Source organism: Cyprinus carpio, unplaced genomic scaffold, assembly GCF_018340385.1.
Source record: "Cyprinus carpio isolate SPL01 unplaced genomic scaffold, ASM1834038v1 S000006753, whole genome shotgun sequence".
NCBI lineage: Eukaryota > Metazoa > Chordata > Actinopteri > Cypriniformes > Cyprinidae > Cyprinus > Cyprinus carpio.
In genome coordinates, this window is record NW_024879352.1 from 559,087 (window position 1) to 583,552 (window position 24,466).

The 24,466-nt window shown below is 35.1% G+C and overlaps 1 pseudogene; it reads left to right on the forward strand.

Moving 5' to 3' along the window:
- LOC109113153 overlaps positions 1 to 24,089 on the forward strand; it is a 108,422-nt pseudogene extending 84,333 nt beyond the window's left edge.
- Positions 24,090 to 24,466: the final 377 nt, after the last annotated feature.

The window sequence follows — 24,466 nt, forward strand, 5'->3', positions numbered from 1 at the left end:
CCTACTTGTTAGATTCACTCCAGCCATTGTGTAATATGCCCAAACATTCCATACATTACACCATTTCAACAATATTTACTCTATTTTACATTTCCATTACCTTTACATTACCTCATATCCTGCATGTTAATGAGTCTAATGATATATTTTATGTTTATTGTGACTTTGGTACTTGCCAAGCCATATTACTCATGTAACTTGGTCAAAAAAATTTTTTTTTTTTGTTTTTTGTAATTTCTGCTCTCAGTCTTCAAGGCTTGAGATTTGGTCCTACTTCCCACTTATAGAATTCCTCTAGGGAGAAACTATGGAAAACAGGAACCTTGGTGCTGGTGAAGTGTAAAGTATGGAATGTTGAAAAATTGTTTGCTGCTTTTGGAATGCCGAATGTGAGCCAGCACTGCTGTCGATTATTTGAAGGTGTTGAAGACTCCTCAAACTGCTGACAGAGCTGGTTGAATAATGTAAGGTTGATGCCAACCTGATGGAATGCCGATGGCATTATTTTTGGCATCTCTCAAACTATAATGATTTTTGGAGTGTTTTCTAAGGACTTGATGCAGGAGGATCTCTTCAAATCTCAGAAAAGCACTTAGTGATTCATATGATGAGGAAGTTTGTGCAGTTTTCAAAAGGTCAAGTTTACATTTACAAAACCTTTCTCAATCCACTCAGTTTTGTCTTTTTCTCTCTTTCTCGCTCACATAGTTTCTGCAACAATTTCTTCTTTTTTAAACACATGAGTGTGTATCTGAATAGCGTTACTGAGTTATATAATGTTCTGTTAGAGATTAGCTGCAAGAATGCTGTGCTGAGAAAGTGGAAGTAAGACTCAGCATCAGTCTGTCGTTACAATGGGAATGTGTGGCATTTTTTTGTAATTTAAACAATTGCCTGAGCCAGGCTTAAATTAGTTTTGTGTTTTCCGCTGGGCCTTGATAAAGGGATGAGCAGCCAAATGTGCAATTTTTGTTTCAGATTTTAATCTCCATATATTTTATTCTCATAGGTATGGCTTTCAACAGCTTGTGGACTCTACTAAACAAAGTATTAAAGATTCTCAACCTCTGTCACTAACAAAAAGAACCATGTTATTTGGGGTATCTACCATGGTATTCTTTAAAGTACATTTGCACACCATGTAAATACTCACTGTAGATTAATATAGCAATCATTCACTAAGGTAGATATCAAAGCACGATGGTTTTACCATGGCATCATGTTTCAGCAGAATCTTCAACACAACATTAAAATAAATCAAATTTTAGTTAGTGTAAGTTTGCAGCCTGCTGGAGCTTGAATTTGATGCGATAAAAAGACTATGTGCTATCAAATAATGCCAAGAAACATAATTTTATTGAGTTGCCATTGCAATGATCAATGTAGTTTAAATCACAAATAGTGTATGTTTTAGTGAATTAAAAACATACAGCCTGACTGGTGTAGCCTGATTCCCGAACACATGATTCTTATTAACCGACTCGTTCAGTGAATCAAAAACACACAGTTCTTGGAAGAATGTAGTCTGATTTTTGAACAAATGACTCTTATGAACCGATTCTTTTAAAACCCTTCTGCGGCCCTCATTTGGGAGTCACACTCGGGGTCTTCACGGTCAAAAGTGACCGGACACCTGAAATGAGTAACTTTTTTGCCCCCCAGTAAAATAAATGGAATATATTTTTATTCAATAATATTTTTTCTTTTGTATTTTGAGAAAATTTTAAGGTATTAATTAATATTTATGCAATAATTATGAAAAAATTTTCTCATAGAAAATAGTACATAATTTTTATTTCTAATTTTTCAAAATTATTTTTAAATTAATGTTGTATTTCAGATTAAACCAGAGACTAGGCCTTTCAAAAACATTTTTTGAAGATTATTTAGCGCCACCTGGTCAGAGCAAAGAAAGAAAAACATGTAAGTGCATGGTGCAACCACTTATTGCCAGTATAGGAATCTATAGAGAGGCTTGTGAATTCCTTTATTGATTTTAGACTAATTGCTGACTCATATGAAGTAGTGGACTTGAATATATATTAATACATTCTAAAGAGTACTTTTTGTATAGTTTTAGATTTTTTTTTGTTATAAATAATGATTTCATTCATTATTTGCATTAAAGTTTTTGCATTATGATTACAATCAAAGCTAAACATTATGTTAGAACGAGAACACAAGTAAGCATTTTAACTTTTTTGATTTAGAATTTAATTTAAAAAATGCAATTCATTCAAACATAACAGTTTATGTAAATATTTTGCAATGAACATGTCTATTTTTGTAAAATGTCAATGAACACTAACAAAGGGAAGGAATAGTAATCAAAAGGAAACAGTGATAACAAACACGCTCAAATAACAGGAAGCATTAAAAAATGAAACAGTAAATAAAAAAAGAGAAATAATAAAATAAAATAAGAGTTATAAATATTCTAACTTTATCCTATGCAGGCTTCTATGTAACTGCTGTGTATACTAACTACTATAACTGTATATTACCTGCATACTAACTCTACATAACAGCTTGCCTAACTGTTGCAGAGGTCACAGATAACTAAAGAATGTCTCTTGCAAAACTGGATTTTTGCATTTTAGAGCATCATACCTTCAATTCTGTGAGATTTGTCTGCATTATGACTGAATTATTGAATGGATTACACATTCTCAAACCTTTCTCTGTGTTACAGACACAGTATTTCATAGGTGTCTATGTGTAAGTATGTGTGTGTGTGTGTGTGTGTGTGTGTGTGTGTGCATCTGTGTGTGATTGGATGTGTCAATATCACACTCTTGATGTTTTATAGTGTCATCCCTTCACTACTGTGCACTTTTTTCAGTTTTGTGATCAATTTGTAGATTGTGTACACAAATATTCTCTGAATTGTTGTATTTTTGTCTATTTCCCATTCATTTCCTATGGCCGGTCATTTTTGACCGAAGACCCTGAGTGTTACTATTTTTTTTACGCCCACTTAGACTGTTCGAATCATGCCCTCAATTTTTTTTGTGTGTTCACACCCCAAATGCCATGAAGGTCACCGCATTTCATATCATTCCGATGAAGCTGTGATTTTTAACATTTCAAAACGTAAAATATTCCGTTCAGAAATGACCGAAGACCGCACAATTAATGAAAGTTTGATGAATATGTCACCAAACTGAATCTGTGACATCAATTGTGTCAGTATCATTACTTACTGATTGTCAAATTGTCAAACTCTTTTTTGCATTCACTCTCACAGCTGTGACTGGGGCAGTACCTTTTCAAAAGGCACACATTTGTACCTAGAGTCCATATTGGTACCTTAAAGATGCATATAAGTACCTTAAGTGTACATATTAATACCTAAAAGGTACAAACGTGAACCTTTTAAAAAAGGTACCGCCCCAGTGACAGATTTTGTACCTTTTTTTCTGAGAGTGTTGTTTAGGTATTTTAATGGAGTTAATGGAATAATTATGGAATATATTATAAAATACTTCTCAAAGAGTGTCCTCAGCATGCTTGTCATTTAGTCTCTGAGCTGACCTCTTTCACTTTCTTATAGTGCTGTGTTTGAATGCCACTGGAATATGCAACCGCATTCTCAGGTCTGAGCCAGAATTCCATTGCGGATTAACATTATACAGAGATGTTCTTCTTTTGTTCCCAGGCCAAGAAGACAGTGCTTTGATTCACAAACTCATATACATAACGCATGAATGCACACACGAATATCCTGCTCTTCATTACCTTTTTAGACCTATTACTAAACCAAGCATTGCTATTAATAATACCAGAGACTGAATATTAAAGCTGAGAGGCTTGAGACTGAAGCTGGTGTGACTGTGTGAGGAGGGAAAGAAGTCAACGATGGAGAAAAGAAGGAAGTTTATTAAGGTGTCTACATTCCTTTGAGGATGGAACCATTTTCAGTTGTTAGGGAGATGGCTCTGTTTAGTCCAGTTTAGTAGTCTTTATTGCATTCAGGAGATTGTTATGTTATTGTCTGTGGGGGGAATTAAGTAAAGGAATGTTCTTTTGTTCTGTCAGACTCTTTCCACCTGCATTGATTCCAGGGTTTATGATTCACCACTGTGCTATTTGAATAGACAGCAATTAACTAAAAAAAGTATTTTTAAAAGGTTAAAAAAGTACAGTATTCAAAGAGACAAAAAGTCTAATTCTAATGCTGTTTTTGTATCAATGGATTTTTATATTTTCATTTTCATTTTTCTCTGTGCCTTTGTCATTTTATTGTTTTTTGCTTTTACAATGTAAACTGCACACACTCACAGACCAAACGTTCTTATCTTGTAACTTATTAAAAACATAAGTTTTCAAAAATGAACATAACTGCTTCAAATTGTGTCTTTTGATGTTTTGTGTAGTTGCGTGTAATTTACGTTGTAGAACAAAAACTTAAAAGTATCGTTAAGTTATGTTTACCACAGGCTTTATTTTACTCAGTAATTGAATAACTCCATTATAAAACCCCACAGGAAAATCTCCGCCGCAAATTACTCTTCCGGATTCTGACATCATAGTTTCCCCACTCTATTATTTCAAAATATCCATCGTGATAAGAATTCACATAAGCAGCCGATTTATGCTAAACATTGTCAGTATATAGGCTATTAAGTGAATGTAAACAGAAATGAAATGTATGTGTAACAGTTAGATCCATGCATGAGGTCTTAAAGAGACAGCAACCTAAATAGACCTGCTGCTGTCTGTCATTAATGTTTATTTATACACTGAAGACTAGCCAGTGTTATTTAATTGAATATTACTTTTATTCCTACCTGAAAAACTTAAAGCACAGTTAATATTAGTTGTATCTTGTTATTCCTTGTCATTTATATATTCTTATTTTATTACTGACAGTTTACTTGTCTTTTTTAGTTGAAATATATTCAATTCAGAGTTTGGAATCAAAGTTCTTTCAAAGGTCTGATCAAAGGTCCTGAAAACGAAATTCAGGCCCTGCAAAATAACAGACACTTTCCAGTTTCCACATCATTAAGGACTAATGGTGTTTTGCTGCATGCACATTTGTGCGTGGTGTCGTTCAAAAGCAAAATGCAGTAACTACATATTGCGTCAAAAGTAGTTGACTACTTCCTCACCTCTGTCTCATTACATCTCATTAAGAGTGTACAAGGCCACATTTTACACGCGCATTCATTTGACAGACTGCTTGTTGCACCTTTTGTTCTCTGCTGTGTGACTATCTTTTTTATCAACTGTCCTCTTTCTGGGGGTCATGTATACTGTTGTTTGGTCAAAGCAAGCAGACATGCAATAGAAGATCTAGGGTGCTTGTTTGAGTGTTTATGATGTTAATCTTCTGTTCTCCTTTTTGCTATAGATCAGTATACAAAAAGTGGAGGCAGTTACGCACACACAGTCTCGTCTGTATTTCAAAGGAAAGGGCTTGCGTGAGAGGAGAATGTGGGGGATATGCACACGTGTGTGTGACTCCCGTCTGTTCTCACACCAGCACCTGGCTGGCTCTCAGGATTTGGTGTTATGATCAGCATTACTATCTAAACCGCAGCCAACACCCCATCACACCACCACCGTTTCTTTTGGCACACAGTCAAACGACCGTCTGTGGCTACATAAAAACACACAAACATATTGCACATGAACTGTCTGCTGCAGATATCTTGCAGTTTCTTAGTCAGGGAGGGACAACTGTTGATGGAAGGATATGATTGTGTGGAGATATATATGATATTTGTTATAAGTTATTGGGTTTTAGCTTCATTTTAGCGAGTCAGGTATGGTGATAAAAGACTGTTTCCACCTCAGACTAAAGAAAAAATAATAATAGTGACTTCATTTCTCATACTTTTGACTTTATTGTAATTACATCTTTTAATCTATTGGTAGTAATCGCAATTCTGTTTCTCACAGTGTGTCTTTATATCTCCTGATATGACTTAATTTCCTTTTTTTTTGTTGCCCTTAAACAGTAATGGGTTTCCATGGGATGGTATGTTTAAATTGACTGAAAGTTACAAATTATCTTTTCAATACAGTTTTTCTTCCCAAACAGTTTTCATTGTAGTTGCTGGCTGTGTAGCACCTACAACTCTGCACTATTAATTTTTTTGTTTTGTTTTTTGCACTATTTATTATTATTATTATTATATATTTTTTTGTTTTACAATATCCTTGATCATTTCTGCCTGATTTGAGTTTGAGGCCAACTTAGGACTAGTTTTTTCCAGTTTTGTGGAAAATGTAGCTATAGAGCTGTATGAAATGAATTACCCCTTTGACATATTCTCTTATATTTTATGAAATGGTTTATAGCTGCACAATCTTAAAAGTTAACTTTCACAAAAAGCCCACTTATTTTTGTTACTAGTTGTTTTACCTCCCTAGATGCCGTGGTTTTCTTCAGGCATGTTATATTTACCATGCCTTTCCATCTTCCGGAAAAACAAATATTCACATCCGCATCTGCCTGCATCCCTCTATCCTTATCTCCCACCGAGCTGTCATGAGCGACAGAGCAAGAGAAAAGAGCAGAGACAGAGGAAGCTAAATAGCACGCATTTGGGGGGAAAAAGAAAACAAGCAACTCAAACAGACAGCCAGAAGGCTAAATATGAAACCAGTTATATTTGAGCTGACATTAAATACGGACAAAACAAACAGATAGAAGAGAGGCTGACTCATACACTCACTGCCTTTTATTTGTGATATGTTTTGATATCAAGCTTTAAATCAGAATTTCTGGAACCATCTACAATAAAAAATAAAAAAAACACTTGTTGCAGTCAGAGGCCTTCAGGACCCAAAAAAAAGATATATTTGGTTGGTTTAAACAGCAGGCCCTCAGCCAGAGTGAACTTTCTTATCCTTATAAATATTTATACCAAATTTAGATTATAGCTTTACACAAACACACACATACACCACTGTTTGTGTTGGGTTTCCTCCGATACATTTTTTTTTTTTTTTTGGAGTGAGTTATATAACTGCAAACACACACTGCAGGAACAAAGGGTTCACAGAGCAATATTTTACTTAGGAAGAGCATTCATCCACCCTAACAACGTCTTTATGTCCTATGTGTCTTGCTGCAGTGAACACAGAGGGACACGTTTACAGTAAACATCTCAAGTGAGTGTATGCAGACCAGACTGTGATGCCTACAGCCACAGAAGCTTAAACTGATAGTTAGCACAAGTGTCAGAAAGCATTGCATAACAGCTATGCATGCATTAATAAAAAATGAAATGTTAATGATGGGACCATGTAGAGCTCAAGTCATAATTATAAGTGAGCTGCTTGTAAAAGATTGTGAATGTCAAAAGGACTTTGGGGCTGAAATGTGTTCCTTATTCACTTAATTTTTGCAGTGGGTTGTCTTGATTTTTCATTCTCAGGTCCTGGCATCTAAAGTAATTGCTGTTTTGCACTTATCTGTAGACTTGTTGATGTAGTCTGTCCTAGTGAGTCTGTTCGTTTTATAGATGACTGTGTGCAAATCATGTTCAATATGTTTATTTTTTGTCATTTATTTTGTTTGTTATTTTTATATGCATTTAAAGGTTTGAGGTTAGTACATTTTATAATAGAAATGAGTACTTTAACGCAGCAAGGATGCATTAAATTGATCAAATGTGACATTAAAGATATTTATAAAAGTTTTTATTTCAAATAAATGCTGTTCTTTTGAACTTTCCATACATCAAAGAATCGTCACCGTAAATTATCAGTTTCACAAAACATTAAACTGTTTTTAACATGAAATCCGCATATTAGAATGATTTCTGAAGGGGCATGTGACATCCCAGAACTCCATTTGGAATACTTCTCACATTAACAAAAATATGAAGAACAAAATCATAAATCATCACATTTTTGTAGTTTCATTGAGAGATAGAGACTGGTAAGTCATGCTGCAAGAGACTCACAAATATCCATGGTTGCATATGACTAAATAATTCCATGCACAAAATAAAAAATATCCATATCCTGAATTTGGATATGGTACCAGAAAACCGAAGCCATTTGTAAAATGCCATTAAATCATACTGTGATCCAATAGTCAATATCATACTGTAGGTTGCATTTGAGCTGTGATTTTTGGAATTCATGATTTTATGAACATTAGCTACAGTATTAATATATCCACCTCTTGTCTTATTCTACCATCAAAATGTGCCTGAGCTGATGCATCTGAATAAAGCCATTTTCATCCTGTAGTCTTACGTAATTGTACTGCTCTGCTTTAGCCATGCATCTGCGGGTTTGGCAGCCCCAAAGGGGTTTAACTAGCAGAGCTGAATGTCTTATTTCTCAGGTGTGAGATTGTTTAGGTCTGGTTGAAGGATGGGCGGCTCTCTCATTACCCAGCCCTTGCATTCCTCAGCTGACGCAGAATGGTGTGCCAGCCTCACCCACCCATGTTGCTGTTCCATCCTCCATTTGTCTTCTCTGAGTCTCTATTTGCTTTCTGCACCATCAGTGCTGCTGGAATTGCAACAAAATGTGTTTTTGTCGAACACCTTTGTTCACGCTTTCTCCTCTAAATGAAACTGAGACGTTCTCTCATTCTCTTTCACAGTCTCTTGCTCTCTCATTCCCCAGCGTCTGAGTTTAGTGAGTGCACATTAAATTTTGATTAACTCTAAGCTATTGCCTTCCAATGAAAAGTGCTTTGTCCTCAGATTCCCTTTCAGGAATACAACTCAATCTAATATAGATCCCACAGTACATTCTTACAACATTTAATATATTCTATTAGTATATTTATTTACAATGTAATTTATCACAATTTTCAGTTTTATATATAAAACTAAATATGTACACTGCCATTCAAAAGTTTGAGGTTGGTAAGATTATGTTTTTGAAATACTTCTCATAAGGCTGCATTTATTGAATTAAAAATACAAATAAATAAATGGTAATACTGTGAAATATTATTACAATTTAAAATAACTCTTTTCTATTTTAATATATGTTAAAATGTAATTTATTCCTGTGATGGCAAAGCTGAATTTTCAGCAGCCATTACTCCAGTCTTCAGTGTCACATGATCAAGAAAACATTTGTTATTATTATCAATGTTTAAAACAGTCGTGCTGCTTAATATTTTTGTTGAAATTGAAATATATTTTATTTCCTGATTCTTTCATAAATAGAACATCCAAAAAAACAGCATTTATTTTAAACAGAAATCTTTTGTAACATTAGAAATGTCCTTACTGTCAATTTTAATCAATTTAATGCGTCTTTGTTGAAAAAAAAGGCATTTGTTTCTTCTTTTCTGACCCAAATTTTCTGACCCCAGAGTTTGATGCTGCCTTGGAATTCCAAAACAAGAGTTACCATTTGTAACATTGTGCAAACATGCAATTCTACATGTGAAGAAAGCCAGAAAGAGTGATTATTCCATGAACACTGATGTAATTTTTAGACACTCATCTGTTTCTGTATGTGTGTCTGTAGGAGTCTCAGTCCCTGAGGAGCTGACAGTGGAGCACGCTCACTCTGCCCTGGAGAACGTGTTTGAGACGCTGAGGGGAGTCAGTCATGCCCGAGACCACCTGAAGCACTTCAGCTCGGTGTACTCTCCTAGTGATGGAGCACACCAGGTCAGTGACCCTTGAGTGGCGTGTAGATAACATGCAATTTATGTTTCTCAAACACGCAATGCCACATATTAAAGTTTAGCTGGCCTCCCTAAAACATTTACGTTTTAAAAAACTTCAGCTGAACCAACTCTCTGATATCCTCCTTGTCCTCATTTTTGTTCAATGTCTGAAATCTTATACAGTATATATACATATATATATATATATATATATATATATATATATATATATATATATATATATATATATATATATATATGCTTTGGCATGTAAAAAAAAAAATTGCTGATTGCAACTTTGTACCACTTACATCTTCCCTTGGCTGCAGTTTTATCAGAAACCACAACATAATACATGATTTAAGTTGAATTGTCCTAATGATATTCTGATCTTGTAATTTAAGTGATATGAATGATTCAAGAATGTTCAAATGAAAGAACATCTTCTAAAGAAAACATCTGTCACAATTTGTACGTCTGCTAACTTCTAACTTCATGGAAAAAGTTACCAGAATGCAGGCACATTTTTCCCAGAACTCCATTTGGAATACTTCTCACATTAACAAAAATATGAAGAACAAAATCATAAATCATCACATTTTTGTAGTTTCATTGAGAGATAGAGACTGGTAAGTCATGCTGCAAGAGACTCACAAATATGCATGGTTGCATATGACTAAATAATTCCATGCACAAAATAAAAAAAATTATATATAAATGTACAGTGTCACAGATGGTAATACAAATATTTTTGTTGTTAAAAGAGTTCATTTTGGACCCTGTTCAAATATTAAATACAGAGCAGAATGCCTCTGTGATTCATACAGATATTGTCATAATTCTCTGTCCTGTTTTTTAATGCATAGCATCTATCATGCTTTTAGAAAATTGTATTCATGCAGGACTTGTGACAGACTGTGTGTGACTGTCTTTGACTACTGGAAGCTGGAGTGCGTCACAGCCTTTTAGCCATACTGTATGACAGAACTGAACATCCACTCTTGTACCGCTGAAAGAGTTTCATACACTCTTGTGTGCATTTGTGTTATAGACAGCGAAAAGAGAAAAGATCCAGACTGGGGGGGGGGGGGGGGGGGATTGAGAGACAGAGGGGAAGAGAGCTAGTTATGTAACACACTAATGTCTTCTTTTCCTAACCAGAGAGCACTTGCAATACAGTCATTCAGAGATGTTCTCTGCTGGTTCAGTAGTTTTTAGTAGATTTATTCATCAGTGTTGGGGAATAATTAGCTAGAAATAGTAATGCTTGAAACTCATTGCATTTTTATGAACTAACCCTCAGTGTCTGCTACACTACCTGACAACAGCTCATCTATCTTAAAAATAGTGTCGCTTTTTCTATCAAGTTGTGGTGTATCACGGTGCATTACTATTTTAAAAGTTATTCATATTATAGCACATGTAGATTTACAGCCAGGCAAACTAAGGTGATTATCAGCAGCACTCTTCTAAACTGATATTTCTGCCAGTTTTAGTGAAATAGTTCATGTTTCATATTTCAGTCACATTTCTCTTTAGGTTTAGTTTTTCTTAATTATGTTTTCACATTAGTTTATCTGGTCTATTATTTATCTGGTCAAGTTTAATGCTGTCTTGGGAGATTCAAACTGATTCGAAAACATTCATCGTTCTTGCGCCAGAATAATAGTTCATTTAACTTTAATTTATATCATCAGATATATACTCCTGTTTATACTACTGGGGTCAGTTAGATTTGTTATGTTTTTAAAATAAATTAATACTTTTATTCATCAAAGATGCATTAAACTGATCAAACGTGAAAGTAAAGATTTTTATATTGCTACCAAAAAAATCTAAATTTTTTCCCAGTTCTTTTTGCTGTTATTTTGAACTATCATCAAAGAATCCTGACAAAAAAAAAAAAAAAAAAAAAATGTGTCACGCTTTCCACAAAAAGATATTTATCAGCACAGCTGTTTTCAACATGTTTCATGAGTAATGGCTATTAAAAAAAATAAAAAATCAGCTTTGCCATCACAGGAATAAATTACATTTTAAAATACATTGCAATAAAAAACAATTATTTAAAATAGTAATAGTATTTCATAATATTACTTTTTTACTGTATTTTTGATCAAATAAACACAGCCTTGGGGAGAATAAGAGACTTCTTTAAAGAAACATTAAAACATCTTGCTGACCCCAAAATTTTGAACATTAGTTTATTTATATTAAACTCTTTAATCTTGTTAGCTTCTGTTAGTTGGTAGTTTGTGAGGAAGCTAGTACTTTCTCAACAGAGTAGCTTCACATTTTGAGCTGTTTTAGATTATCACTAGACTGTAACTTCGCAGGCTACAGTTTCACTGAATGTTTTTAATGGATTTTTCATTTAATTGCATGTTTCAATAGCCAAAATACTCTTTTGAAGTTTGTTAGTTTTAGTCTACCTTTAAAACAGCCTTAATCATATTTGGCCATGTTGATCTGTAGAGTTAAATCCACTCTGTTCCTCGAGATGTTTTTCACAGATGGAGTGTTATGAAACTGTAAGTAAGCCGCCCTCACATCAAAAACGCTGCACCGCTGCATTCAAGATGTGTTTGGAATAGCACATCCTTATTTATCACCAGTAGACTGCTTCTAAATTTGCTTTATCTCTCTTGTTTTTGATAATGCAAGAACATATTGTCCTAGTATTTTCCATCCAAAATCAATTTTTGATTTGTTATATTGATTTTGCTTTGGAAATACATCAAATCACGCAGCTCTGTTAGATGAGTTCTCAGGGGAATCAAGGTTGGGAAGAAAAGCTGTTTGCCAGCTGTAGGCCTCAGATTACATCTGTAGATATGCGATGCTTCAATGGCTTTAAACCGAAGTAAATAAGGATGTAAAGCCGACAGTGAAAAATGTTGTTAACACTGGAAAAAATTTAAATAAATGCAGCACAGAAAATATGTACGAAGTCCTGGCAGAGAAATGTTAAAGATTTGGTCTCCCTTTACATCTGTGCATATGCATTAAGTTATTGTAGGGGCATTTTTGTTGTTTCTCAATCTTTTTCCACCTCTCGCTCCTCAGTAGTTCCCTGTCGGTCTTCACTATGTTACACTACTGTTCAAAAAAGTCTCTTATACACCAAAGCTGCCTTTATTTGATCAAAAATACAGTAAAACAGTAATATTGTGAAATTTTATTACAATTTAACCGCCGTTTTCTCTATAAAATAGGTGCGGCAGTCATTACTCCAGTCTTCAGTGTCACATGATCCTTCTAAAATGCTGATTTGAAACATTTTCACATTTTGAAACATTATTATCAATGTTGAAAACAGTTGTGCTGCTTAATATTTTTGTTGATACATTTGTCAAGATTCTTTGATGAATTGAAAGTTCAGAAGAACAGCATTTATTTAAAATATAGATCTTCAGTAACATTATAAATTTATTAACTGTCACTAAATAAAAAATTAAAGAATCAATTCTGAATAAAAGCTTTATTTCTTTAAATAAAAATCTTACTGACCCTAGACTTTTGTTAATTTTAGTGTCAGATAGTTGTCTCAACTGCTCCTTTCATCTTTCTAGATCAGAAATATTTTGATGGAACATTTGCATGACAGTAAAGAAAAGCTGAAAGAGAAGGAGCAGTGATACATCATCTTTTAATGTGTTACTTTTCACTTGAGGTCAGATTTCTGTGTTCTGTGTAAAGAGCTAACATTACGTTCTTAAAAGTGAAAGTGAAAGTGACGTGACATACAGCCAAGTATGGTGACCCATACTCGGAATTCGTGCTCTGCTTGTAACCCATCCAAAGTGCTCACACACAGCAGTGAACACACACACACCGTGAACACACACCCGGAGCAGTGGGCAGCCATTTATGCCGCGGCGCCCGGGGAGCAGTTGGGGGTTCGGTGCCTTGCTCAAGGGCACCTCAGTCATGGTAATGAAGGTGGAGAGAGTGCTGTACATTCACTCCCCCCACCTACAATTCCTGCCGGCCCGAGACTCAAACTTGCAACCCTTGGATTGCAAGTCCAACACTCTAACCATTAGGCCACGACTTCCCCCAAAAATAATATGTACTAAGACACAGAATTGGCAGTGATAAACTCACATGCACAAAGACTCACATTAACATTAAAACGCTGACATCTAGTTGGCAATATTTACACCAAAACACATGTACTTCTGTGTACTTGAACTTGTGTACTTCTTGTACTTCTTGTAAAATGCAAAGAAAAATATTGCTGTAAGACTCAGATTCTCCCAGACATTCCAGAATTCTGTCTTGGTCAGAGCAGCAAGGACAGGTTTTTAAAAAACACTGACTGCTGGCCTTTCTCTCAAAACTACCCATAATCCACCTGTTAGGCACCGGTACACTCTAGGAAAACCCACGAGTCACTCAAATCAAGAATAATAAGCCTTTTTGATATGCTTTTTTGTGTTTTCTTTTTTTTTAGCATACTAGTTTAGCATACTGAGTAATCTTTTATCTAACACATTTAGATTTTTAGAGGTATGATCTAACTTTGGATGTTACTGATAATGTGACTGATACTAAGGCTATTTTATCTAAGCAATGGGTTCATGTTATTTTTGGAGGCTCAGTAGACCACAGTTTTGGTGACAAAACCAGTGAATAAAATATAATAATTCTAAAATATATTAAAACAGTTCTATTAAGTTGTAATAATATTTTATAATGGTATTTGTGTTAATGTGATCAAATAAATGCAGCTTTAGTGAGCATGAGACACTGCTTTCAAAAACAAACTTTTGAATTCCAAATTTTAGAACTGTAGTGTACACATTGCAGCAAATTTGACAGTATTTGTTACATTTGTTTGTTTGTTTGTTTTTTGTGAAGGTCCCAGTTACATGTATTGATTAGTGATAATATTAATACATTAAAAAAAGACATGCAAAGGTAAAACCGGTTCAGATATTTTCAACATATTGAAGTCTGTGTAATTCATGAAATCATATTTTTATGTTTGAAAAATATCTGACCTTGAGCAAATATATTAAGAGTGTGTAGGGAAGAGTTTTGCATATTTCAACTGTATATTGATGAATCATACATTTTAATCTCATAAATATCATTATATACTCAGATACTTTGCTGAGATTTAAATTTCTTATTGCAGAATTTTGTGTATGAGTTGGGAAACAATAATAATTTATTTTCTAGATTCTTTTTATAATTAATCACCCCTAATTAATGAGATTTTCTTTGTTTGTTTACGGTTTATTTACATACATTGAGCTTGAGAGACTGACTCAGTATAGCTTATCTCCCCCTCAGCACCTCATTTATGTTCATCTGTTGAGCAACATTTTACAGGCGTGTCACTGTGACCTGGAAAGGCAAATTATTATTTTGTGTTGTCATGAATGCAATTCATTAAATTGTTTTGTGTGTGTAATAATGGTGGTTGTGGGTTCGGAAATGACTCATTAGATGACTAAACGTGACAAAGTGCATATACACTGGGTGTGAGTGTTTTTCATTCAGATTGCATATTGTGAATGATGGTACACGTGTGCTTATTCTGTGTTGTTTTCTGTTCCTCGTCTGTTGGCCAAATGTTAATTAATTTATCATCTGTATGCTCCTATTAATATACAAAGTGTCTTCCTTCATATCTGCCCTTATATGAATACATCCAGACAGAGTAAGCGGGGCTGGTAAAAAATGGCTTCATCACATGAGTTTCAACACTCACCAATGGTGAAAGCAGAATTGTGATAGAGATTGTTAACCAACTCCTTCAGAGATGCCAGGAAGAGCTGTTTCCACAGGTACACACATGTGGGAGAGGTAGGTTGCTGAGTCACGTCTGAGTTTAGAAGATGCTGAAACCTGCAAGACAGACTCAAGACAGCACATTAATAGAGGTGTGTCTCTGTGCGGGGGAGACATCATGACATCATGGCCAGGTATGAAATCTCTAGCCCCAAGCGCAGATTTCAGGGAAAGATTTATGAAATTAACACACACCTGAGAGGTGTGTGTGTGTGTGTGTGTGTGTGTGTGTGTGTGTGTGTGTGTGTGTGTGTGTGTGTGTGTGTGTGTGTGTGTGTGTGTGTGTGTGTGTGTGTGTGTGTGTGTGTGATTACTGGAAATCTGCATCTGGATGTGTGAGGTTGAGCAGGTTAGGTCATGTCAACCTTCTGGAATGCTGAAGTATTTCATTTGTAAACTCTCCAATGTCTGTGCTGGCATTCAAAAGCTATAGGGGTGTCAATTTAACATATTCATTCTGGACAAAAAGGAATTGTTTTAAAAAGTTAACACATTTAATAGTGTGCTTTTCTAAGTTGAACTTGACACCAGTGTTTATTTAAGTATTATTGAGATGATATTATAGATTTTAATAATAGTTTGAATTTGTTTTTAATTTTATATTTTCTTTTTCAATTTTGTTATAGTTTTATTCATTTTATTTTTTTTTTCATTTTATTTTAATATATGAACATTGTTTTTATTCATTTTTATTTCAGTTTTAGTTATTTTAGTACATCAAGGTTAAATAAATGAAAGTGAGAAATGTTTCCTTGGCAGCTAGCTGAAATAAAATGTTCAAATTTCATATATTTTATTTTATTTCAGTCATTTTAATTAACCAAAATGTATTTTAATGGTTTTAGTTTTAGTAAAATGACCAGACTTATATTCACTAATATGTATATATAAAAAAAAAAAAAAAAATATATATATATATATATAGTATATATATATATATATATATATATATATATATATATATATATATATATATATATATATATATAGACTACCTAAAGTTACTTTTTGTGATGTCTATTCAGTGTTTTACTCCTCTGCCACATTTTCAATTGGGATCTTTTTCCAGAAAAAAATTAATTTATTAAATATTGTGAATTATTCAGTTAGGTAATCAGCATATCATGTAGTGAATTCTATTAAAACACTGAATCAGTTGACAGCCCTAGGAAAACACATTGTAGGCTCAGGAGAGCTGCCTGCTTTGTTCCCTTTTAAACTCACTCATACACTCGCATATATTCACATACGAACACGTGTATTCACCACCTTTTTGTAACACATATTTTCACAACACCCAAACAGGTTAAGTCCGTGTTGAACCCAACAATGGCACTATTTCAGTGCAGTGTCAATGTAAGTTAAACAGTAGGGGTGGATTGAAGTGGCCCGGGGCTGTGAGTTTATATTCAGGGAAACCATGAATCATCATGTTACTGAATCTCCAGTTTTACTGGCTCCCGCTGATGTATCTGTCGCAGATAATAACTGTCCTAAACAACCCTTACTTTTAAACCAGCTCCTACACTCAATCACCACACAGCAAACAGAACATTACAGGAACACCAAGATGGGAAAAACATAATTGAAAATGGAAAATATAATTTTTAATTTTTCCAGAACGGCTGCCCACATTATTATACCTGTTTCTTTGTATCATCTTGTTATGTTCTTTTTCTAGCAAAGTAAATTACTTGTGAATGGTTATGGGTTTCACCAAACAGAGAAAAATAACAAGTTAGCATGGATTTTGTTTTGAATGCTGTTTTGCTTTTTTTTGTCAAAATAAGTTAATTATAAACATTCAAAACACAAATGCTAAGTTGAGAGCTCAGTTTACTGTAGGCCATTGTTTTTATTATTACACCCGATCCCTTCTGTCAAGATAGTCATATCAACTGATTCAGCATAATCTTTTACAACTTTGGTGTACCTCAAGGTTCATTACTGGGTGATTGCTTGTTTTCTTGGACACATTGCTCTGAGAAGAAAATAGTGTTTAGCAAGTCTATTTTAAATGTGTCTTCTTGTTTGTCACTTTGAATGATGGCTTATATGCTCAGTTGCACTTTTGTCTCGTTGTTCTTCGCTCATCATCATTTTTTTATCACTTACAGTTGTAAATATGTACCTCTTGGGGTTCTCTTGAATCAGGCTTTTTCTTGTAAAAGAAATATTGCGCTTTTTGCATACTAAAAGGCCAATTTAAAATCAACATATGCTGCAGGGTACCTGAAAAGTGTTTGTGAGTGGGAGAACAAGCTTTTCTTCTTGTGTTTTCTTTTATATAATTCCTCAAATTGTATGCTTATCCAGGAATTTTATCTGACACACATGCAATAAGCTGTTGTTTTTTTGTTGTTGCTGTGTATAGGCAACATACCGGCCATTGCTTAAGCAGGTGCTAGAAGAGATCTTCCACCCAGACAGACGTGAATGCCCTGATGTAGAGCACATGTCGGGGGGACTCACTGACCTTCTTAAGACTGGCTTCAGCATGTTCATGAAGGTAACTCACACTCACCTCCCTTTTAAGCAATTATCCACATATTCCCAAGCAAATACAATCTGAATACACACAGTGACACAGTTCATCTCATCTAGTAAGTTTTATTAACAGTTCGGTGTTGCTGGGTGTGTGTTTTGCTAAAGGATGGGTTAGTTTGAGTTCCAAGAAATCCCTTATATGGACAAAAGCATCCAACTATATACATTTTGACTGTCACACGAAGACAGTAAACACACAGTTGCGACAATCAGATCAAAAAAGTTATTTTAAACACTAAATTGACGTTATGTAGTGAGTTTAGAACAAAAATATATTAATCTCGTAAATTGTTGTGGTTTCATGCTATGCTAGCTAGTTCTTATTCACTTGTTGCCAGAAATGATTATATGTTATGGCTGATTTTGAAATGTGAATCCACGTAAGATGATTGGAATGATTTTTTTATGAAGGGCATATGATATAAAGGCAAAGAAGGTGCAGTGAGAAGTTTGATCAAATAAATACTGGATTAAAACAGTGTGGATAGAAAGTTATTATATATAATACAATAAGACAAAAGAATCATAATCATCATAAGTCATCCCGATTGATGAGATGTGAATGTGTTCAGGGAGAGAGAAAATAAATCGGCAGGTGGACTGAATGGATGCTTAAAAATCTTAAAAAATATGAATAAAACATCAGTTAGCATTTTGGAGTCTCCTCTAAATATAAAATCCCACATGGCATGGTCTTGAAAAATATTCCATAAAACCTAGAGATTTATTGGATGATTCTGATTGGATGACAGCAAAATACCAAATTTATACTATTAAATGAGACCACAATTATGCTTGTAGTCCAAAGGCTTCATGATATCAACTTTAGTGTAGTTTGCCATTGCTTGGGTTTGGTTTCAAAAGGGGGGTGCACATTAACAGGATATCTAACAGGATCCCTCTTTATTTAATCAGTTATTATAATGTCCAGTACTCTTAAAGCACCAAATCATTCAGAACTGCTAACTCGCACATTACACACCTAAAAAAGTGTGCTTGTGTGAGTGAATGTACTGAATATGTGCTTATATTTAAAGCTCTGTCTGGATCACTGTCTGTATATGTATACCAGCAATATAAGATGGAATGTGTTGGAGAGATAAATTTGTTCTGAACAGAGATTGTCATATAAAGGAAGGAATGAGGTCAGAGTGATAAATGAAAGAGGATGGAGATGGTGTATTGTGAAAAGCACAATACAAATAAAATTGACATGACTTGATTTTTAAGCATCTTCTTTCTGTCCATTCATCCCTTTGGAAGTCTGTGAACATTCTGTGTCACTGTGTGCATTATTTAATTTTTATAAATGTGTGTACTGTAGGGGGTATGTGACTTCATTTGTATGATTAATAATATGTTAATCAGAAGATGTTTCCCCCTGAAAATCATCCTCTTGCTCTCTTTGTTCTCTCTAAAATATGTGCAGACACGTTTATACTGATACACATGGCCTGCTGTGTGCTTGCCCCCTCTGGGATACATGTGTGAGGCCATCCTTGTATTTCCATGCTGTTGTTATTCACTTTGCAAGTGTGTTGTACGTATTACCTGATAACACATGTATGATATTGCCAAATAACACAATTGTGTGCAGCACACATGGCTGAACATACTCTTCAGTTGATTTGCAAGATGGTGTCATCCATTTAAAGGGGTCATGAACCAAGAAATCAAAATTCCCTTCATCTTTTGACATATAAAGGTCATTGTATTATAAAAACATCCTGTAAGTTTGTTGTTATTATAAAAACAGCTTATATTGAAGCCAATCTGCCAAAAGGACAGCTTGTGGAATGTGCCACTTTAATAGACGTAATAGTCTAAAAACAATGCCTCCGACAGAAGATCAGCCCCTGCTTCTACATCACTGCCTGTTTAGGCGCCGCCAACATGCATGTAGTGTAAATAAGACAGAGAGGCAAAAGCAGAAACAAAATGATAATGGCTCCGAAGACAACAGACCCTGTGCAGAGTGCTAAGTTATGGAAAAGTCTTTCCATTGCCTTCCTTCTGATCCCAACATTAGGAAAGAGTGAATGAACTTTATTTTTAATGAAGATCCAGACCACGTCAGTAAAAACTTGGTCCTTTGTTCATTTTACCGTGGATTAGTTTGCAAACAAAGCACAATTTGACAAAGAGTTTTGAAACTAAAAAATTATCCTGTTCGACTATATTGGATCTGACAGTAATGTCGCACCACACAAGTGTGTGTAACTGTTTTTATTACATGGTCACCTATTGCTTTGTCTGCTTTTACAGATTGTTTGATATGTACTGAGTATTTATGCATTTTTAACCACAGCAACCATCTATGAAGGATGTAGGCTGTCAAACATACACAACTGTTAGCCGATCGTAGTGATGTAAAAATCTTGATAACATTATAAGTGGACCTCAGATAACAGTACAAAGTAATAAAAGCTGTTCATGAATCTTTTACACACATGTGCATATGAAAGGTTGAAGAATCCTCCAAGAATTAACAAGGTCTCTCTTTATCTTGTCTGTGCAAACATTTATAAAGAAACCTCTCTTTCATTCACGTGTGCCAGTCAAGCTTGTTTACTTTACCAAAGAACATCCTATCAAATGCTTTTATTTTAAATCTATTCATCCTTCTGTCTCTGTGTATATCACACATGTTTGTCCATGCGGGTTTTAGGGTCCAGAGTTGCACGTGGCAGCACAGCCCCACTCCTGAAATTCACCATCCTGGATGTGCATCCCGTAATTGCCTGATTATTATTCATGACTGGCTTTTTCTTTCAGCCAGTCGAAAGGCCAGCAGCATGTTGGTCCACCTGACCATTCACATACAGCAGCACCCCCCATGTAGCACCACATGTGCCTGAGTGACTCAAGCAGAGCATCCGCGTGTATGCAACAGCGTGCTTGTGTCCATATAAAAGTGTGTCCCGGTTCTGTGTGTGTGTGTTTTCTGAATATTGTGCTCCTGCTGTGATTGTAGGGGTGTTTAGTCTTGACCTAGGCCTCCAGCTGAACTCTAAATTACACAATACATACATAAATTTACCAGGGATGTGCAGAACTGTATAATTGACTTGTCTAACTAAGGAAAGCCCCGTGTAATTACAATGGATTACTGTCATCTCATGTTTCTTAGGGGACATTGACATAAGACACATTTAAGAAAAAAAAAAACCTTAACAGCAGGTAAAAGAATGGGTTAGAACACAATGTCTAATCTATTTTTCACTTGACATGCCATCTTAAAATGCAGCAATCATAGTGTTAGATGCTAAAAAAAAATAGCTTTGGGAGACAAGGCACACAACCACAAACCTCCATCTGCACATGTACATAGAGCAATTAATTTTTTTATTTTTTTTAAATAGGGTCACTGACAGATAGTCAACTAATACATGGGCTACTTTTATTTCATTTCATCTGCACATGTACTGTACATAAAACCAATAATAATATATATATATATATATATATATATATATATATATATATATATATATATACATACATACATACACACACATCACTGATGGATATTCTTTAAATAAACAGGCGTTTTTTGTTTTGTTTTGTTTTATTTTTGGGACATTGCTCACAGTAGGCTGTTCCTGAGAGTAGCTGTCATGAATCGAATTGTTGAAAGCAGTAAATGTGTTACAAAACCAGTGTTTTGATGGCTGTCACTGCAGTGCTTTCAAAGAGATGAATTTAGAGAAACAGTTTCACAGAAAATTTTCACTGTGCTGACAGTCTCACACTCTATAGCACAGCACACTGCCAAAATCCTTTCTGAGACATCATCCCATTTTAGACATAAAACATACATTTGAAAAAAGACTAGATAGACCAGTCAACCTCAAATGGAATTTAAATATAGAGGGTATGATAAATGATTCTTTGTATGCTAATTCCAAATATCTTTAACCTCTTTATGCAAATTGAACCCTGAAATTTTATACCAAGCAATCACTGTTTATATTAGTTGAAGATATGCAAATTTACTGATTTGCAAATCCACAGCTTAATTAAATCTGCAGCTGAAAACAAACAAAGTGAAACTGGGGTTATTGGTTAGTTTCTGTTCCCTGATTATCTCCTTTTGATGGGTGTTTTTTCCCCCTGCAGGTCACCCGACCCCACCCAAGTGATCATCCACTCTTGTTTCTCTTCCTGGTGGGTGGAGTCACACCATCAGAGCTCCGCCTCATTCGTGAAGTTGTCTCCACCCATAAGTCAGGCACTCAGGTAGGACATCACACCCCTTTCAAAAATTACTCCTTTTAAAATCCTTAATCCTTTCAACAAAACAATTTTAAAAAAAATTAACAAAAATTCCAAAAAAATAAAAAAAAAGTTAAAACTTATGTAACAAAACATTTCTATTTTAAATTAAAGTACCCCACCTCTCTCTTTCTCCCTCTGTTTTTCTCTGTGGCTCTCTGGTTTTTTCTGTATCATTTATTCAGATATGATTGGAGTGCGTGTGCCTAAATGAATAGAGATGTAACTGGGTCGAGTCAGACTAAAAGGGGTTTTGCTGATCAAAGTTTCATGTCATGAATAAATCAAACATAATGAAAGCACAGAGTGGACCCTTTGAATAGAAAGCCCACACATAGCCTGACCCAAAGCCACAGCTGCGCTAGTGTGTGACAGAGACAAACAGATGGGAGTTTAGAGTGTCATCTACAAAATGAAGGTGCACCAAACTGGACTATCAAGACGGCCAGGGGAGAGACATGTAGAGAGGTTCTGTAAAGCCCTTTTGAAGTGATTTTCTAAATGTTCTCAGACAAGCCAAATGATCTTCATCTTTCTATCAGAGAATACAAAGCATGTATTTACCTCAGCACATGCGTCAGCAGGTGCAGTAATATGCTGCCCTATTCATCTTCAAGTCCTGGCTAATAACACGCAAGCTAATAATCTTGCCTACCCAGACTTTTGACTGTTGCATCTAGTCTGCTCTACTTTGTGTATTATTATGACCAAAACATCGGCCATATAGAAAGGAAGAGACTAGTCGAAAGAAATGTAAAACAACTAACAATGATTTGCTCTTAAGCCTTTCTAAGAGCTGCCCTATAGAGTTTTTGCTGTCAAGGCTTTGTTTTTTGTTTTCTTTTTGTTAGTTTTGTTTAGTATTTTGGTTTGATTTGCTTTTAAGTCTTACGAGGTTTAAGCCATGTGTCCACATAATCTTTTTCCTTACCCTAGCATATCATTTTCAATTCAATTCAATTCAATGGCAGCACCGCGACGCACCGCGTGATGAAGTGCTGAGAGTTTATTTCAGCGCTCAGCGTTTGTTTCTTAACACTGAGAGTTGAAGAATGTTCAACTTTGGGTAAAATGCAGCGCTCATCGCTGTCACTTTTTAGTCAGCCGTCCAATCACAGAGGAGGAGGGGCGGGGCAAATATCACCTGAGGAGAAGTCAATATTTCTTGTCTCTGAGTATTCATGTCTGTACCAGATGGGATTCCCGGATTTCTATGAATATTGATATGATAAAACATGTTTGCAACATTTAATTTATGATTTGTCTGCCATGTTACTTCTGCGGACATTCCATATTATAGCAACCAAAGCGTTTCAACTGAAAAAAAGCTGCACCGCAGGAGCATTTTCAGCAAAGCACCTGGCATTTTAGCTGGCTAAAAGTGCTTTGCTGGACACACGGACTTAGTTTAAATTTAGTTTTTTGTTTGTTTTTTTAGCCATTTCTCTCAGTTTGATGTGTGTGTGTGTGTGTGTGTGTGTGTGAGAGAGAGAGACAGAGAGAGAGAGAGAACTATCTAATCAGTTTCTTTTGTAATTTCTCAGGTAGTCGTAATGTCCACTAGACTGCTGAGACCTTCCGATGTCCCTCACTTACTCTTCAGCATTGACAGACTCAAACCTGACATTGGAGTGTGAAGGGACTGGACATACACACTTCTGACTGTTGAATCGATTCTTTCCAACAATGTTTGCCTTTTCAGAGGTATCACGCATTTAAAAAGGTTTAAGGAATATACAGAGCATGCTTCTGTTCCTTATAGATACCACAATATCCCATTCCAATACTTTCACATTTTGTTGTATATGACCAATTTCCCTTGGTCCCTCCATTTTTTCCCTTTAAATAAAATCTTAATGGTTGGCCCTATGCTCATGTGTGTAGTTTATTTTTGCAAAAAATAAAAATAAAAAATGTTATGTTTTATGCAGTGCAGCGTATACATTTCTACAGTCACATTCGCTTGGTTTTTTCATGCTGTTGGCAGATACAGCATGGTCTCCAGTTCAGTTCTTACAATCAGTCATGTGTTGATTCTCACAGGAGCTTCCCTCTTCATCCTTCACTCACTTCAGTGCTGTTGGAGAAGTGACAGATGGGAAGAGGGCAGAGGTCAAAAAGGGTGGCGATGTCCTTTAGAGCAGCACTTTCTGTTCTGCCTTCACTTTCTCTTACGCACACATTTTTAGCCATCTATAAAGAGGCATACTATAGACCTCTGATGTTTTTATATAACAA